The 14,997-nt window shown below is 37.7% G+C and overlaps 1 protein-coding gene and 1 pseudogene across 2 annotated transcripts in view; one reads left to right on the top strand and one right to left on the bottom strand.

The window, feature by feature from the left end:
* UBE2E2 (ubiquitin conjugating enzyme E2 E2) overlaps positions 1–14,997 on the bottom strand; it is a 423,851-nt gene that overhangs the window by 196,445 nt on the left and 212,409 nt on the right. The window lies entirely within an intron of this gene.
* On the top strand, positions 7,757–7,835 carry LOC128593043 (uncharacterized; annotated as a pseudogene).

Genomic DNA, 14,997 nt, shown 5'->3' with positions numbered 1-14,997 from the left:
CCTCCTGCCTCAGCCTTGTGAATTTTCTCTCTTTTTGGGGGGAAGAGAGGGGGAGGGGGTTTCGCTTTGCTCAGGCTGGTCTCAAACTCCTGAGTTCAAGCAATCATCCTGCCTCAGCCTCCCAGAGTACTAAGATGACAGGTGTGAGCCAGCACACCTGGCCCTTACTGATCTTTTCTGAGAATGACCTTTAGGTTTTCTCTGATTTCCTGTTTTCAATTCCATAGATTTCTGCTCTAATTTTTATTATTTGTTTTCATCTGCTTACTTTGGATTTAATGTGCTCCTCTTTTTCTAGTTTTCTAAGATGAAAGCTTAGATTATTAATTTTAGATCTTCTTTTGTAGTCTATGCATTCAGTGTTACTGATATAAATTTCCTTTTAAGCACTGCTTTTACTGCGTCCCACAAATTTCATGTTTTCATTTTCACTCAGTTCAAAATATTTTCAAATTTAAGATTTCTTGTTTGACCCATATATTAATTATAGTCACGTTGTTTAATCTCCATGTATTTTGGGATTTTCCAGCTATCTTTCTGTTATTGATTTCTAGTTTAATTCCACTGTGGTGTGACAGCAGACACTGTATGAACTCGATTCTCTTAAGTTAGGGTGTGTTTTATGGTCCAGGAAAAGGTCTACCTTCGTGAATGTTTTCAAGTGAGCTTGAGAAGAATGTCTACTGTGCTGTAATTGGATAGAGTTGATAGATTTCAATGATATTCAGTTGACTGATGGTGCTGTTAAGTTCAGCATCTATGTCCTTATGAATTTTTGGCCTGCTGGATCTGTCAATTTCTGATACGTTATTGAAATACTCAACTTTAACAGTAAATTTATCTATTTCTCCTTGTATTTCTAAAAGTCTCACTTATTTTGATGATCTGTTGTTAGGTACATGTTAAGTGTGTCTTCTTGAAGAATTGATCCTTTTATCATTATGTAATGACCCTCTTTATCCCTGATAACGTCCCTTGTTGTAAAGTCTGCGTACTTGTGAAATCAATATAGGCATTCTTATTTCCTTTTAGTTAGTATTAGTATAATTTACCTTTCTCCAGTTATTTACTTTTAATATACCTGTGTTTTTATATTTAAAGTGGATTTCTTATAAAAAACATATAGCTGGGTCTTGCTTCTGATTTGTACTGAATCTAATTGTTATTGATATATTCAGGCTATTGCCTTGAAAAGTAATTATTGATATAGTCAGAGTATGTACTACATCAGTTACTATTTTCTTTTTGTTGCCCTTTTCCTTTGTTCCAAATATATTTTTGTCTTTCTCATGCTGCCTTTTGCAGTTTGTTTGTTCTTTTATTTAGACAGAGTCTAAAGTGCCTGCATAAAGTGCCCTAGTGTCACAGCTCATAGCAAACTCAAACTCCTGGGCTCCAGTTTATCCCTAGAGCTCTTAGCATTTCAATCAGCGATTCACTTGCCTCAGCCTCCTGAGTAGCTGGGACTATGGAATCTGCCACAAGGATGGCTAGTTTTTTAGACATGGATCTCACTCTTGCTCAAGCTATCCGCCTGCCTCAACCTCCCAGAGTACTAGGATTACAGGTGTGAGCCATCACGCCTGTCCTTGCCTTTTGCAGTTTTAATTGGCATTTCATATGACTCCATTTTCTTAGTTTTTCAGTTTTACTTCCCTTTTATGCTTTTTTAAATGGTTGTCCTAGAGTTTGCAAAATATATTGACATCTAATCCATGTCCACCTACAAATAAATATATTTTGAACAAATATATATACCACTTCATAGGTAATACAAGCACCTTATCATAACAAAATAATCTTAATTCCTTTCTCTCATCCCTTGCATTTTTATCATTTATTTCATTTATATGTAAGCATATAGATGTGTATCCAATAGATCATTGCTATTATGTTGTAAAAACTGATCTGTTAAATCAATTAAAAATAAACATTTTTAAAAATTTTACCTATATTTACTCCATGTCTAGGGCTGTTCAATATCTATATATATCTATATATATATCTGATATATCATTTTCCTTCTCTCTGAAGACCTTCTTATAACATTTATAACAAGGCAGATCTGCTGGCAACAAATTTTCCCAATTTTGTTCACCTGCAAAGAATTTATTTCTCCTTCACTTCTGAAGAATAACTTCGCAGGGTACAGAATTTTAGGCTGGCTGTTTTTCTCTCAACACTTTAAATATTTCACTCCACTCCCTTCTTATTTGCATAGTTTCTGAGGAAAAGTTAGATATAATGCTTCTGTTTTCTTTTCTCACACTGGCTTCTTTCTAGAGTTTTTATCTTGGATTTTCTGCAATTTGAATATGAGATACCTATGCATAGTTTTTTTTTTTAATTTATCCTGCCTAGTATTTTCTGGGCTACCTAGATCTATGGTTTAGTATCTCACATTAATTGAGATTGAGGGAAATGTTGTTTTGTTTCAAATATTTTTTCTGTTCCTTTCTTTCTTTTCCTTCTGGTATTCCCATCATGCATATGCTATGTTTGTAGCTATCACATAGTTCTTGGATATTCTGTGTAACTTATTTCAGTCTTCTTTCTCTTTGTTTCTCCATTTTGGAACTTTCGACTGACATATCCTAAAGCTTCAGATTCTTTCCTCAGCTGTGTGATGTCTACTAAAGAGCCCATCAAAGGCATTCTTCATTTCTATTAGTGTTTTTCATCTCTATCATTTCTTTATTTTTTTCTTAGAATTTTCCTCCGTCTGCTTACACTGGACATCTGCTCTTGTATACCATCCACTTTATCCCTAGAGCTCTTAGCATTTCAATCAGTTGTTTTAAATTCCTGTTCTTATCTAAATCTGATTCTGTTACTTACTCTGTCTCTTCAAATTATATTGTTGGCTTTTTAGTATGTGTTGTAATTTCTTTCTTGAGAGCTGGACGTTAGGTACGGGGTAAAAGTAACTGCTGTGAATAGGCCTTTAATAATGTGGTGGTAAGGAACCTGGGGAGGGAGCATTTTGGAGTCCCATGATTAGGTCTTGGTCTTTGGGTGGGCCTGTGCCTCTGAATTGTGAACTTCACAAATGCTTCTCAGTCTCCCTCCAACCTGGGTGGCTAGAGTGGGCTGGAGTTGGGTATTTCCCTTCCCTCTAACAAAACCCCAATTATTTAAGCTCTTGCAGAACAGTTTCTGTTAGGGCAGGCATTACTAAGAATAAACTGTTCTGGTGTCTTTTAAAATGGTTCCTTTCCCTCTCCCTCTACCAGAAGCCCAAGAGGATTTTTCTGAGACATTCATTGTGAGAATCTGATTGAGCTCTCAGAGGAAAAACTCACAAAAGTGGTCTGAGCCGCGGTGATCTGTCAATTACCGTTCAGGTTTTCCTTCCCTGGCACTGATTTCCCATGCAGGTTTCTGCTCCTCTAAGTTATGATTCTTTGTATTGTCTGTCTCTCTCTTCAATTTGGAGGGTAGTGGTCTATCTATAACCTTGCTTCTGTGACAGATCTAAGAAGATTTATTAATTTTTCAGGTTTTTTAGTTTTTTGTTGTTTATTTTTTTGTTTTGAGACAGTCTCAAGCTGTTGCTCTGGGTAGAGTGCCATGGCATCATCATAGCTCACAGCAACCTCCAACTCTTCTTGAGCTCAAGCAAACCTCTTGCCTCAGTTTCTCTATTATTATTATTTTTTGTTTTTTAGTAGAGAAGAGATCTTGCTTTTGCTCACGCTATCTTCGAACTCATGAATGCAGGCAATCCACCCGCTTCCACCTCCCAAAGTGCTAGGATTACAGGTGTGAGCCACCATACTCAGCTATTTACTTGTTGATGAAATGATGACTTCCAGGTTCCTTATGTGCTGAATTGGAAACTGAATATTTTCTCATTTTTTAAATTACAAATTTTAGAGATAGATGTGATTTGGGGGACAATTTAGTTCAATCTCCTCTTTTTAAAGACAAGAGACTAGGGAGACAGGAATCTGGGTATACTTGATGTCATCAGAACAGATTCCAGTAGCCCCTACTTGTTATCCCCAACTAAAAAGTAACTGTTTTAATGGTACTAGGCTTATACTGAAAGAAAAAAAGAATTAGTTCTTACTGATAGGGATACATACTGAACTATTTATAAAAACATGACTTGATAGAATTTGCTTTAAAATCTGAGGCAAGGAAGGGTTATAGCTATGATGGGGCAAGTATTATATACTATTTTCCCATGTTGATTCGATTTTAAGTTTTCCACAAATGTTACAAACATGGTAAAGTAGAAAAGGATGAAACAATTACTCATTTTCACTTTAATAATCTATTTATTACTACTGAAAGAACTGATGACATTACACAGAGTAAGGATTTAAGTAAATACCAACTTAAAAATTACTTGGCTTAGGCCGGGTGCAGTGGCTCACTAGAGTAATCCCAGTACTTTAAGAAGCCAAGGTGGGTGGATAGCTTGTGCTCAGAGTTCGAGACCAGCCTGAACAAGTGTGAGACCCTGTCTCTACTAAAAACAGAAAAACTATCTGGGCACTGTGGCGAGTGCCTATAGTCCCAGCTACTTGGGAAGCTGAGGCAAGAAGACTGCTCAAGCCCAACAGTTGAGGGTTGCTGTGAGCTATGACGCCGCTGCACTCTACTCGGGGCAACTGAGACTCTGTCTCAAAAAAAAAAAAAAAAAAAATTACTTGACTTAGTGTACTTAGCAAATCATTGAGGTAAAATAAATTCTGCCATGCCAATTATAAGCAAACTGCTTTATTTATATAAAATTCACAATCATACTTCTCTAAACTTCTCTATTAATTTACTTTCTTATAGCTATTACAGTACCTTAGCACTAACCAAAATCAAACTGACATTATTTTTATATATTTTATATGAGCCTCTTACACAATATTTGCTCTGTTTGCCTTTTCATTCTTAAATGAAGTGCTTTACCTATAGTAAGGAAATTTTCAGCAGTGGTACAATTTGCACACCATTCATAAAAGGATGTTCATTAATCCAAACGAAAGAAATGAATTTCCTGTATTTTAATCTTAGAATCCTTACTATTAGGAAGGATTGAAAAAAACTTACTTAGGCCACTTGACTATGCATTGCTAATATATTAGAACTTCAAGAGTTACAGTGTTAGTAATTTGAATAAACTAGCTTTAGTTTAAGCACCCCAGCTGTCAATATCCAACTGCTCTATAGGTGGTTAGGAGACTAAAATTACAGCATCAAGCTCTAAAGCTCTGGTTTTGAATGTTATGATTCCTTAACATGCAAAGAATTTTTTTTTATTTTTTTTTTTTTGCAGTTTTTGGCCAGTGCTGGGTTTGAACCTGCCACCTCTGGCATATGGGGCTGGCGCCCTACTCCTTTGAGCCACAGGTGCCACCCACAAAGAAAATTTTTAAGAACTGCAAACTAACGAGCCTTTGATATATGTAAGTAGAAATACTGAAAAACCAAGCCTTTAAGAATGATGTACTGATTTTCCCAGTATGGGAGGATATTAACCCGCTTGTGCACATAAAGGTGAAGATTTGGAGAACAGCTCAAGAGAGACCTAGATCCTGGTGATGCTAGAATCTCAAGATAGAAAGGAACTTGAAATGTCATCTTGTCTACCTCCTTCACTAGATACTCTTGACAACTCATCATCCAACATTGGCTTGAACTTTGCCTCCTAAAAACAGAAAAATTTCCAAGCTAACAGCCTATACTATTCTATTTCTAGTCTGTTCTGATTGTTAATGCTTGCTTGAGTGAAAATCTGCTTTCCTGCAGCTTTCAGTCACTAGTTTTTGTTCTTCCTTCTAAAAATAGAACACATCAAATCTGTCTTCCACCTGATAACCCACAAGTATTTGAAGCACTTGTCTCCGGTTTCTTCAGTCTTTTTTTTTTTTTATTCCTGCATAGAGATGAAGACTCAGAAGACACCATGACAGGGGTCACAGACTCACAGAGAACACCTAGTCCTCAGACGTGCTTGCTTGTTTACTTGCCCGGTTATTTTAAAAATTTAATGAAGAAGCACATATTCTTGGCTTCTCTTTAAAAACACTAGACTGGTGATAGTGAGCTGTAGCTGGGAAATGGCAGAGTAGATTCTTCCTTCTGCTTCAGTTCACCACTGTCTCCATCATTCCAGTGTCATCTCTCAGACAGAACCTACCTGCTCATGCTATCTAAAATGGTCTTCTTACCGCCCCACTCTCTTGCTCCATATGTTCTATCAGTGCTCTTTTAAAGTAAAATAATTATTTCCTGAAGAAAATCTCTTAAGGAACCTACAACTCTGATGTAGTCTGTTCAACATCAAGTACACACTTCTACTTAATCTCTCTTGATGCTAAATATAAACACATATTTATATTTTTTTGAATTGTTCATTCATTCATTCATACCACATAACAACTTACTAGGTTTTCTGGAAGCCTCAATGATGTTTTGGCTCACTGACTGACAAATCTTCCAGTCTTAGGCCAACACTGGTAAACAAATCTGCCATATTATAACATATTTCTGTAATTCAATAACTGTGCCATCATTTGGAAAAGCCAAATTTGGTGCCTTGCATTTATTCCTGTTACATTTCACCTTCTGAATAAGTATAAGACTTATTTCCTAAGCCATGTAGTGATAGACTATAATAAACACAAGCCATTACAGAATTATGTAAGAGTTTGTACTTATTGCAAGGATACACTAAAATGTATTGTTACACTCAAGAATTAGGATTCTCAGGCTGGATGGCACATATAATCCTTAGCACTCTGAAGGCTGAGACAGACAGACTGCTCGAGCTCATGAGTTGAGACTAGCCTAGCAAGTGCAAGAAGAGCAAGACTCCATCTCCCCAAAATAGCCAGGCATTGTGGCAGGTGCCTGCAGTCCCAGCTACGAGGAAGGTTGAGGCAAGAGGATCACTTGAACCCAAGAGTTTGAGGTTGCTGTGAGCTATGACACCATAGCACTCAACTGAGGACAACAACGTGAGACTCTGTATCAAAAGAAGAAGAAAAAAGACAAGAATTAGGATTCTCAATCATGATTTAGCCGATCTCCAAGCTAATAAACACCCTACATGACAATCCTTATGAGAAGTTCATATATTTAATAGTACACGTTATAAAGACAGAAGAATTCCCCCAAATACTAAAGTAAAAACTAAAATTTTGCTTCTTTTAACCTTTGTCTTTATGTATTTGAAAAGAAAAGGAAAAAGAATGCTATCTCTTCTATATGATCCAAGTGGCTTTTTTTCTTTTTTGAGACAGGTTCTCACTCTGTACCCCTGGCTGCAGTGCAGTAGGCACTAAGTAGCTCACTGCGACCCCAACCTTCTGGGTTCAAGCAATTCTCTCACTTTAGCATTCTGAGTAGTTAAGCTGATAGGTGCTAACTGCCACAGCTGGCTAATTTTTTTTTTTTTTTTTTTTAGTTTTGTGGAGACATGGTCTTACTATGTTCAGGCTTGTCTCAAACTTCTGGCCTCAAGCAATCCTCCCACCTCAAAGTGACTGATTACAAGGATGAGTCACTGTGGCCTGCCAATATGACCTTTTTTACATGTCTGAAAACAGTTATTTGTATCTTCCTCAAGTTTATTCTGTTCCTGAGCAGGCAACACCTAACTAGGGTTCTATGGAACTAATTACAAAGGCAGAAATCTATACATTTAAAGATCAGTCCTTTCCTAAAGAGAAGTGGAGTATCATGCAAAGGTTTCTTTAAAGAGGCAGTATTTAAAATAAACCTTTGACTTATAGACAGGTGCAAAAATAAATAAATAAATAAAAAATCCTCTTTTGCAACCCAGAACTCATTGTTCAGTAAGAGTTTTGATACATATAAGAAATATCATGTTCCATAAAAAGAAAATAAAGAAACTAAACCTTCAAGTATATGTAATCTGCAGATATAGCATGATTCAACCTTTTGTGAATATTCCCCCCAACCCTCATATTTTTTTGGACACAGCCTCACTCTGCTGCCTAGGCTAGAGGGCTGTGGCATCAGCCTAGCTCACAGCAACCTCAAATCTTGGGTTCAAGTGCTCCTTCTGCTTCAACTGCGCAAGTAGGTTAAGACTCCAGATACCTGCCACAACACTCGGCTAATTCTTCTATTTTTAACAGAGACAGGGTCTCGGGCTTGCTTAGGCTGGTTTCAAACTTTTGAGTTCAAGCAATCCTCCTGCCTCAGCCTCCCTTTAGTTTTGTGGAGACATGGTCTTACCATGTTGCCCAGGCTTGTCTCAAACTTCTGGCCTCAAGCAACCTAAGATTACAGCTGTGAGCCACCACACCTGGCCCATAGTGAATATTCTTGCCTCTTTACAGGTGGTTCTAGTGTAGGTGGTGAAAAATACTATAAAAACCAAAGATCTCTCTTGAGAGTTATAAGTATGAATATCCTTTTTCCTTACAATACAGATATAAGAAACAGTCACTGACAGATTATCTGGCATTGTTAATAAGTACTTATCTCCTGACTTATTTCCAATACACATATAAAAAAGCTGTATGTGGACTTAAATTTTTATATATATATATATATATATAACATAATGTCACTGAGATCTTAAGATTACAGGACCACAAAAAGTTAAGCAATAGAAGGAACTTCTTTTCAAAGTTTTCTAGTCCAATTCCTTCATTTTTTAAAAGAGGAAACTCAACAAGCATTTATGGAGCTGCTCTGGAACCTGACCCATTTATCACTTCATTTACTGGGATCCCACCATTGCCACAGACTATGTCAGATGCATGAAGGTGACAAATATGATTAAACCCAGATCCTGCCCTCAAAAAGCTTACATTTAGCAGATACTTGAAACTAAGTGACATTATGAACTTAAAATGTATATAATTTAAGTCCATGCAGGCTAGAAAACTGTAAGTTTCATAGTAGTTCTACTTTTTAATCATAGACTCCTTAAGCAGCTGCCTCCATGTAAATGCTTAAGGAGCCCATGTAAATGCTTTAAAAATATTTTATTTGTTCTTGTATCTATACGCTCAGACCCACCAGTAGTAGGTATTTCATCAGCACACATTCAAGCCTGACTGCCATTTTTGAAATCTCTTAATTGAGGAGAGCGGCAGAAGTCCCTTGGGCTTCTACAGACCTGAGCAAGAGAGAGAGGAAAGAGAGTTTCGCCACTGTTTTGGTGCTAGGAAGCTCAAATCAGCTGAGTAAGTGCTGCAAGAGAAATAAATGTTAACAAAATGAGTGATTCATTCATTCATCTAACAAATATTTATTCAGTGCCTAACATCTCTCAGAAGGTATAGCAAACACAGCGGCCACACTATTAAGGGAAAAGAGCATGTCTCCAGCTCATAATCTAATTTGGACTCTCTCAAGCCTATACTCATCAGGTAAGTGGAATAATGTCTTCAGGTCTACTATGTAGTAAAACACAAATTGTCAAACAACATCCACAACTTATTAAAAGCTTCCTAGGTGATTTTTATTGTTTGGAATTCACTCGGGGCACAAACTATTAGGTTACGATGATTGCATTTGTTAGGTAAAGTCCCTCTTATAATTGTGTCCTGCCCCCAAGAGGTGTGCCATATACTGCGACCCCCATCCACCTCCTTCCTCCCCTCTCCCTCATTCCCTTACCTCCACCTTATATTAGATCATCTACTGCCTTCGTATTAGAATTGAGTATACTGGATTCTTGCTTCTCAATTTGGTAATTCTTTTTTTTGTTGTTGTTTGTTTTTGTCTTGCTCTGTTGCCCATGGCACCATAGCTCACAGCAACTTCAGTCTCCTGGGCTTAAGAGATCCTCTTGTCTCAGCCTCTTTAGTAGCTGGGCCAATAGCTGCCTGCCATGACTCTTAGCTAATTTTTCTATTGTAGTAGAGAATGGTCTTGCTTTTGTTCAGGCTAGTCTCCTAAGCTCAAGAGATCCACCCACCTCAGCCTCCCAAAGTGCTAAGATTATAGGTGTGAGCCATGGCGCCCCATCCTGCCTAAGTGATTTGATGAGGTACTTCCCTGCATTTGCAGTGGCTTCCACTGTAAGTACTGATGTGTTGGGCCTAAGGCAGATCTGGTAAGGACCCCATGTTGACAAATGATCACTTCCGAGGTTGAACAACAAACAGAGCACAGTTTGAGGGTAAAGAAGATAGCAACTCCTCTCTATATTAGAAACATCTGAACACCCAGAGACAGCAAAGCTTGGGAATTATTACAAGTTAATCAGAAAAGTAACATTTGTTAAAAAAAAAAAAAAAGGAAGACCAGGACAGGTGCTAAGGCCTTTAATCTAACATCCCTAATGCCAAGGGTATTTTAACCATATTTAAGTATCTTTGCAAAGTAACAGCATGACTTAAATACTGCTAATTTGGCACTTGGAGTCATTACTACCGTGGTCATCATATCACATCTTATTCTGCTGTTGTTCTGAAGATTTAGGGAGTCTGTGTATTACCATGAAAGCTTTTATCATAGCAGTGATTATTTTTTTTTTTAACAATTCCAGAAAATGGTCTGTTGTTGATGAAATGCTTAGCTTAGGATCTGCTTTTCAACAAAACTTTTTCTTTTTCCATTACCATCTTGGCTGACAAATTTGTACAAGAAAAAATGTAACTTTAGAAATATGGAAAAGGCTACATTTCATTTACCATAATGACCCTCAAAATAAGCCAGTAAATTCCAATCTATTATAATCCTAGAATTAGGTAAATTTTTAGTTGTACATTACTTCACCTTAAAACACTGTTGATTTGAACCATTTTTCTCCATAACTCACAGTAAGAAATACATTTACATCACTATCCAATGACATATACACATGTAACTAAAAGAAAAAGCAAAAAATATATATTTATTACATGCAATGTACTCCTATTCCATCCTATCCCACCTCATTTGCCACCAACGTGGCTAAAGATTTTGGTCCCACTGATTTGATTTCAGAATTGAGAGATCACAGTTGCAATTTGAGAAAATACCAGTACAGACAGCATGATGTATTTCTGTGTGCAACTTAGCACTTAAAGGACCTAATCAAGAATTCCTATCCCAGGAGTGGTTGGTTAGCATGTAAAAGGCCTTAATCAGGATTTTAACTCCAGAAGCAGATGAATCCAATACATCTTCACCTGCATTTTTGATAAAAAGTTCAACTATAAGCACAGAGGACGTCGGAAATAAAGGACGTTCAAAGTGTGTGACTGGCCAGAAACTCAAGCTCCCCCCACCCTTGTATAAAAGGAGAATTATCCGGCATATCTAGCAGTGTGACATCTTTTGAGCGAGACTGGAGTGGAGAGACAGAAAATCAAAGGTAAAGATTTGAACCAAAGTTCAGAGGTAATTGTTTAAGTTGTAGAAAAGCCTGTTATCAAAGGGAAGAATGTATGAAGAACCAAAGACCAAAAGCCTAGCTTTGGTGAATGCCCAATTAGGGAAGTGAAGAGTAACCAACTCAGGAGTCAAGGAGGAAGGGACTGCATAAAGAGGACAAGAGAAACCAACTGTATCATGGAAGACAACCAAAGAAACAGTTTTCAGAAAGAATGAGCCCCCACCCCCCACAAATGCACAGAAAGATCAAAGTAGAGTCTAAGTTTTGAAAATGTCGTTCTGAATCTGGGGGTGACCAGAGCAACAGGATTGTACAAATGTTTCTTGTTTTGGGTTTTTTTTTTTTCCCAGGATGTATTAAAGGCCAGAAGAGAGGGAAAAATTGAGAAGCTGGATCAAGTGCTATGAAATATCTCAGATTCTTGGTCTCCAAACATGCTCACACCTAATCTAAGTCAGTTGGCAAAAGTTATTAAAAAGATATAACTAACAATGAAATCTGTACCTGGCACTCTTCCTACTCATCATTTGGAAATCTGCTATCATAAGTATGTATTTCTTTTATCTAATTATTTGGTAAATGATTTTCACACAACAAAGGAAAATGGAGTAGAAGTCTTCCCTCATCTTTCTCTGTGCGCAGGGCTCAGATGCCATTAGTACTTCTATTTTCTCAGGTCCTTCACATAAGTTGTTCTCTGCTTCAAAATCCCCAGGCCATGGAATATAGTATTAAGCTGATGAACTAATTCACAGACACTTACACAGTGATGTGACATACCACCTCTTACTAATCTTTCATTGAAAGAGAGAACACTTAGTGTAAGGAATATACTTTTAATGGTTCTAAACCAAGCCCTGTGGCAGGGTAAGGAGGGACTGTGAAGGATTTGGAGAGCAAGCTCCCTTAAATTGCATCTGGTGGGTGGCTTCCTATTTCATGCATTCTTAAAGGCGGCCTTTACTAGAGGCATATTCTTTAACCCTCTAGAAGGTTTAGGATTATGTAGCAAAACTATAAAGTTTAATCAAGCAGGATGGCAGTACCCCTCAAATGTTCTGTAGATATCACTAAAATAAATTTTCCATGAAAATTCATTCTGAAATGCAATTCTCCTTGTCCACTGGTTTAATATGCCTCCTTTTCTTAGGGAAGAAAAAATGTTGGAACAATAATAAATATCCAAAAAGGAAACTATCAAGAATGAAAATACAGCTAAAAGGAAGAGGAGAAAAACTTGTTTTGTGTTTTTCCTTCTGTGTCCCTCAAAAAAATATGTTCAAGTCTTAACTGCTGGAACCTGTAAGTGTGATCTTACTTAAAAATAGGTAATTAAGATGAGGTGATACTAGATTATGTGGGCTCTTAATCCAGTAACTGACACTTCCATAAGACAAAGGAGAATTATATTTAGACTCCGAGACATAGGCATACACAGGGAAGAAGGCCACACGACAACAGAGATAAAGACTGCAGTGCTACAGCTCCCAAGGAACTCTAAGAACTATGGGAAGCTACCCAAAGACAGAGAGGAGAAAAAGGATTCCTTCCCAGAGCCTTCAGGCGAACCATGGTGACTCTGATTTCAGACTTCTAGTCTCTAGAACTCTGAGAAAATTAATTTCTTCTGTTTTAAGCCATCAAAGTTTGTATAACTTGTTATAGTATAGCAGCATCAGTAATATTAGAAAGAATGAATAATATTTATGGCATCCATTTTCTCAGTTGCCTTATATAGTTAAAGTATTTAGGAGACAAATTCCCCTAGAAGTATATATCACATACTGTCTTTTCATCTTCTAAGAACATGTTAATCAGGGAGTAGCAAGACGGTTGCTTTTAGAAATCTCTACCCAAGGGCGGTGCCTGTAGCTCAGTGGGTAGTGTGCCGGCCATGTAGGTTCAAACCTGACCTGGGCCTGCTAAAATCAACAATGACAACTGCAACCAAAAAATAGTTGGGTGTTGTGGCAGATGCCTGCAGTCCCAGCTACTTGGGAGACTGAGGCAAGAGAATTGCTTAAGCCAAGAGTTTGAGGTTGCTATGAGCTGTGACACCACGGCACTCTACCCAGGGCGACATAGTGAGACTGTTATTTTAGAAAAAGAAAAGAAATTTCTACCCAAAAGGTTCTTTTTGTTTTTTTGAGACAGAGTCTCACTATGTTGCCCTTGGTAGAGTGCTGTAGCATCATAGCTCACAGCAACCTCAAACTCTTAGGTTCAAGTGATTCTCTTGCCTTAGTCTCCCTTGTAGCTGGGACTACAGGAACCCACCATAACACTTGGCTACTTTTTTTGTTGTTGTTTGGCAGCCTCGGGCTGGGTTCAAACCCACCAACCCGGGTGCATGTGGCTGACGCCCTAACCACTGAGCTATGAGCACCAAGCTTCACGTGTGCCTGTAATCTACACTGATTTGGTTTAGCATGGTACCACAGCCACATAATCTTTCATTCTAGAATCCAATACCTGGTTTCTAACAGCTAACTGTGTAATTCTCTGCTCAATGCTGCTTTTACTGCTCCAGTGATGTTAGGCTCAATGTTTGAAAGTGTTATATATGAAGACATTCCTGATCTTTTCACAGTCATCTACCTACATTCATTGCAAGACAATGTGCCTGAAAGAGATGACACAGCACAACTCACTTTCCACTACTGCTGAGAAAGTAAAGCCAATGAATGGTTCAGAAAAGTACCCATAATGCCATCAGAATCGTCCTCTTTAGTTGTTATACTTTCTTTTTTTTTTAATTTGGCCGGGGCTGGGTTTGAACCCGCCACCTCCGGCATATGGGACCGGCGCCCTACCCGCTGAGCCACAGGCACCGCCCCTCTTTAGTTGTTAAAGAGAGAGAGCAGACAAGAACCAAACTCATCATGGAATAACAATCATTGATCTGCTTTGGGCACCATGGCTATTCAGAATTAACAACTTCTGACAATCACAGAAATCAAGCATTACTCCAAATACAAGAACTCCTCTTTGAGTCACATAAAAATCATTAGTGATTTCTGATAGCATTATTTATAATCCCTGAGCAAAAGTCATAAAGGCTAATACAACCCTGTACACAGATTCTTGTTTGATGTTACCTCTAGGTAAAGCAAACAAAAACCCTCAAGCACTACTCCAAGTAAAAAGCATAGTGAAAAACAAAAATAGGAAATGGAACTGTAGTACTGGCAAAATCTGGTAATCTTTTTGTGAATTGTGGCTCTTACTTATAGCCCATGAGGCCCCACTTCAGTGAGTGGCTTTCGCTGTCGTCAAAATTCTTCTTCCAATTTCCAACTCTCATGTTAAATTGGCAAAGGGGCATTACCAATTCAGGTTCTATATATCTTACCATAGAATTTATGACCTCCAAGAGCCAGCTGTCAGTCATACACTTGAAGAGATCTAAAGCTTTACCCTCGATTGGAACACCTACCAGCTTTAAACATAAGACTCTCCACTGGGAAAAACCACTGCAGGACCAAAGCAGCAGAACATATTTTAATTTAAAGGTTTAGATTCCCACTGTAACCCAAATTTAATGATTTTCTAGATAAACTGTATCCATTTTTTAAACAAAGTATTCAACCCAATTCAATACTAAAGGATCTTCATTTGAAAGCATTTCATTAACACAAAAAGGTAGAAAAGCTCTATTTTTTTTTTTTACAGGCACTGTAGAAACAGGT

The sequence above is a fragment of the Nycticebus coucang genome, chromosome 8 (genome assembly GCF_027406575.1).
Source record: "Nycticebus coucang isolate mNycCou1 chromosome 8, mNycCou1.pri, whole genome shotgun sequence".
NCBI classification, from domain to species: domain Eukaryota; kingdom Metazoa; phylum Chordata; class Mammalia; order Primates; family Lorisidae; genus Nycticebus; species Nycticebus coucang.
This window is presented reverse-complemented; position numbering and strand designations above follow the sequence as displayed.